The following is a 5,071-nucleotide window of genomic DNA, read 5'->3' as shown; positions in this document are numbered from 1 at the left end:
GTCAACCAATGGGATGCTACATTTTATTCTTTCCGACAACAAAGCACTTGAATACGACAAGCTCGTAATCACGACTTCTCAAGTGGGAAATAGGACATTTCCGATAGCACGTGAAGGCACCATTAATTTCTCACACAAGCGGCTTCCTCACCACTTCTGCTCCATTAGACATAACATGACTCTTTATTTGTGCCGAAAATGTCAGCATTGATTTGGATAAAAGGGTTTAAAAATATGTTTGAAAATCTCCCAATGACTCACATTGTTAAAAGCCATTCAAACTCAAACAACCAGCAAACTATTTGGCATAAAGCGTCTGCCTTTTATGATGTTAAGAGAGACTTTGACAGTAAATAATAAAACATACTGCATGCATTATCAACCTGCTTTAGACCATTATAAAATGTATAGAAGGCTAAGCGTCATCAGATTTGTGTTTGGCTTTTTGATTCCTCTCATATGCATCACAACATGCTACGGAGTCATCGCACACAAGTTAGGCAGGAGTACTTTTCACTCTGGACGAGCGACTCGCATCATGTTGGCTGTAATTGTAGCCTTTGTTCTCTGCTGGCTGCCGTATCACATAGTGCATTTGATGATACTATATGGAGGGCAATCAAGTGTCTTAGCTTTGGCAGTGGATCCGTTAGCCGTCTCTTTGGCGTATTTCAACAGCTGCCGAAGAGGACTGTTAATACAGTAGGGTTTCTCAATCTAGCCATTGCTGACCTCTTGTGATCTCCTTTCCACTCTTTACTATGTGACCGAGAGCGATTTTTATGATTACTTGACGTATGCATCCATCATGTGCAAGATTCTCCCCTTCATTATGCTCATCACCATGTTTGCCAGTGTTTTCATCTTGAACTTGATTAGTCTGGATCGGTTTACTCGGGTGATCACACCGGTTTGGGCTCAGAATCATCGCAGCCTGTTCATTGCACGACTGTCCTGCGCAGCGGCCTGGATTCTGGCTTTATTTCTCAGTCTGCCTTTTATGATGTTAAGAGAGACTTTGACAGTAAATAATAAAACATACTGCATGCATTATCAACCTGCTTTAGACCATTATAAAATGTATAGAAGGCTAAGCGTCATCAGATTTGTGTTTGGCTTTTTGATTCCTCTCATATGCATCACAACATGCTACGGATTCATCGCACGCAAGTTAGGCAGGAGTACTTTTCACTCTGGACGAGCGACTCGCATCATGTTGGCTGTAATTGTGGCCTTTGTTCTCTGCTGGCTGCCGTATCACATAGTAGATTTGATAGCAATGTACGGAGAGGAATCAAGTGTCTTAGCTTTGGCAGTGGATCCGTTAGCCGTCTCTTTGGCGTATTTCAACAGCTGCCTGAACCCCGTTCTGTATGTTTTCATGGGGCAGGATTTTAAGAGCATCAAACTTTCTCTAAGACGTGTTTTTGAAAGAGTTTTCTCTGAGGAGTGAACACAAATGACACAAACCACCCAGTCACAGCAAACCCACTCACTGTAGTGAAGATATGAACTCCTTCAGTTTTCTGATCGAATTGTATTACTATTCTAAAACTATTTCATTATTTCTTTTCAAAAGTCATCAAGTCAAACTCAGCAAGTCATTTAACTTTTATTCATGATTCCTGTTTTTTTTCTCTCTCTCTCTCTTTTTTTATATATATATTTTCAGTGTTTTGTGATGATCTGTTGCCAAAGTTTAACATCAGCATGATGGAATACTATGCTTTATTATTATTTTTGGTTGTAATCATCTTAGAAAATGCTTGTAATATTTCACTAATAGTGGCATGTGGTTTCTACGTGGAAGTTATGAAGAAAAATAATATACATAATTTATACATACATAATTTGTGAATATAACAAAAACAGATTTTAAAGTGCATGATGTATAAAATGGTGTTTTATAAATAAAATGCAAAAAAGAACAGTTTAAATGGATCATTTTTGTAATGTTCACTAAACATTAAATTCACTTATTTGAGTTTTTACTTTGAGTAAAGATTGTTCATAATCAGTGCTAATAGTTTTTTCACCCAGTAGTTTCATTGTGCTAACAGAAGTTTTCTCTAGGACAAGTAGCCAAAGCATAATGTTTTCAATGCTAAACATCTTTTAAAAACATTAAATGCTTTAAAAGCAAAAAAATGATCAGTTACATCTTTAGACACACATTTGCTGACAATTACTAAGAAAACTGGGTAACACTTTACTTGAAGGGGTGTGCATAAGACTGACATGGCACCTTCGTAATCATGACATGACACATGTCATGAATATGAAGGAGATTTTATGCATGTTTATGACAACTGTCATTAAGTGTCATTCGCTCAGTTATGTCATTTTTAATGCAAATATGACATTATTTGACCTAACCCTTACCTAACCCTACCCCTACCCTTACCCCTAACCATAGCCCATAACAAAGACATCTCAAACAATGTCATCTTTGCATTAAAAATGGCATAACTGAGCGAATGACACTTAATGACAGTTGTCATAAACATGCATAAAACCTCCTTCATATTCATGACATGTGTCATGTCATGATTACGAAGGTGCCATGTCAGTCTTATGCACACCCCTTCAAGTAAAGTGTAACCGAAAACTGTCTAACAAAACAACTTCCTCTTTTTCATCACACCATACCGTACTCAAGCAATATACAATATATATTGTCGCCCAGCCCTAAACTGCTAATTGTGGACTATAAGGCATTACGATATAAACATTAACATTATTCATTTCTTTAAAACTTCTTTGAAACAAAGTCTTGTGAAAAGCACTGTATGAACACAACTCACTAGCAACTAGTTATTTACATTTCTGCATTTATTTACGTATTTCATTGCTATTTCTTACATCTATTCACATGTATGTTTTTGGCAAACACTTATATCCAAAGTAATTTACATTACAATGAAGCAATGTTTTTTCAATTCATGCATTCCCTGTGAGTCAAACCCATGAGACTTATCACAACATGAAAGCTTAACCATCTTTAGGTAGAGCTGCCCATGTTTCCCAACTTTGAAATATTGGTGAAGCCTCTTCCATTCTTAGCCTCTTGCCATCTTACAAAAAACATTCAGAACATTCTGCTGTTTACTGGATAACTGTGAATTAGCCCAGACAAACGTGAGTTGATTACTTATTTTACTGTTTGTAAACATATTCTTTTTCATACTTTCCACTAAAAGTATTTAATTGGTTGCTTGTTTGTAATCATAATTCAAACTTGCCTACAATAGTAATGCATTGATCAGATAATTATAAATAATGATATCTTTACTGACACATCATTTTAAATAAGATTTATAATATTACATTGACACTATGTGATGTTTAGCAGGATTACCCGGAGTCTTTGGACAGCATCAGCTCAATAACAGCAAAATGAACCAGACGGACTTTATAAGCAGAGATGATTGCCATGAAGAAAAATGGAAAAATGAATACGCATAGGCCTATTTTAAAGGTTGCATTTGTGCACATAATGAAAACAGATTTTTATTTTACTCTTGCTTATTACAGTGAATCAGTCCTTTTATGATTTTGTTGTTATTTTTTCACTTTAGTGTTATGCAGTTATGATATGATAACTTAAAAAAGCAAATTGCATGATGTATAAACTGTTTTATATATGAAATGCGGACGAAGTACACACATCAAGTACTTGAGTTACAGATACCCTAATAAAATATTACTCCAGTAAAAGTGTGAAGTGCTCCTTCTCAATTTTACTCATGTAAAAGTACAAAAGTATTTGATTTTTAATGTACATAAGTATTGATAGATGGATGTATATATTGTCATTTTAACTTTACATACTTTTATATTTAATAATTTTATATTATATATTTTATATAATCCTACTGTTCATAATACCTGCGGGAGGAGGGCTTGTCGTACACTATTAAAACATTAAATAAATTAAAATATCAATGTAGGTTACTGATACTTCATGTGTGCGAAACACACACACACACACACACACACATATATATGTATAATGTACATATACATATGTATTTACAGTGGGTACGGAAAGTATTCAGACCCCCTTAAATTTTTCACTCTTTGTTATATTGCAGCCATTTGCTAAAATCATTTAAGTTCATTTTTTTCCTCATTAATGTACACACAGCACCCCATATTGACAGAAAAACACAGCATTGTTGACATTTTTGCAGATTTATTAAAAAAGAAAAACTGAAATATCACATGGTCCTAAGTATTCAGACCCTTTGCTCAGTATTTAGTAGAAGCACCCTTTTGATCTAATACAGCCATGAGTCTTTTTGGGAAAGATGCAACAAGTTTTGCACACCTGGATTTGGGGATCCTCTGCCATCCCTCCTTGCAGATCCTCTCCAGTTCGGTCAGGTTGGATGGTAAACGTTGGTGAACAGCCATTTTTAGGTCTCTCCAGAGATGCTCAATTGGGTTTAAGCCAGGGCTCTGGCTGGGCCATTCAAGAACAGTCACAGAGTTGTTGGGAAGCCACTCCTTCGTTATTTTAGCTGTGTGCTTAGGGTCATTGTCTTGTTGGAAGGTAAACCTTCAGCCCAGTCTGAGGTCCTGAGCACTCTGGAGAAGGTTTTCATCCAGGATATCCCTGTACTTGGCCGCATTCATCTTTCCCTCAATTGCAACCAGTCGTCCTGTCCCTGCAGCTGAAAAACACCCCCACAGCATGATGCTGCCACCACCATGCTTCACTGTTGGGACTGTATTGGACAGGTGATGAGCAGTGCCTGGTTTTCTCCACACATACCGCTTAGAATTAAGGCCAAAAAGTTCTATCTGGGTCTCATCAGACCAGAGAATCTTATTCAGGTGTTTTTTAGCAAACTCCATGCAGGCTTTCATGTGTCTTGCACTGAGGAGAGGCTTCCGTCGGGCCACTCTGCCATAAAGCCCCGACTGGTGGAGGGCTGCAGTGATGATTGACTTTCTACAACTTCCTCCCATCTCCCGACTGCATCTCTGGAGCTCAGCCACAGTGATCTTTGGGTTCTTCTTTACCTCTCTCACCAAGGCTCTTCTCCCCCGATAGCTCAGTTTGGCC

General features: G+C 37.3%; 1 pseudogene; it reads left to right on the top strand.

Annotated features, from left to right (window-relative positions):
* The first annotated feature begins 808 nt into the window (after positions 1-808).
* Positions 809-1,501, top strand: LOC107548985 (C3a anaphylatoxin chemotactic receptor-like; annotated as a pseudogene).
* The last annotated feature ends 3,570 nt before the right edge of the window (positions 1,502-5,071 follow it).

Source organism: Sinocyclocheilus grahami, unplaced genomic scaffold (assembly GCF_001515645.1).
Source record: "Sinocyclocheilus grahami isolate Dianchi unplaced genomic scaffold, SAMN03320097.WGS_v1.1 scaffold359.1, whole genome shotgun sequence".
Classification (NCBI taxonomy): Eukaryota; Metazoa; Chordata; class Actinopteri; order Cypriniformes; family Cyprinidae; genus Sinocyclocheilus; species Sinocyclocheilus grahami.
The sequence above is the reverse complement of the archived record's forward strand: the minus strand, read 5'-3'. Positions and strand labels throughout refer to the sequence as shown.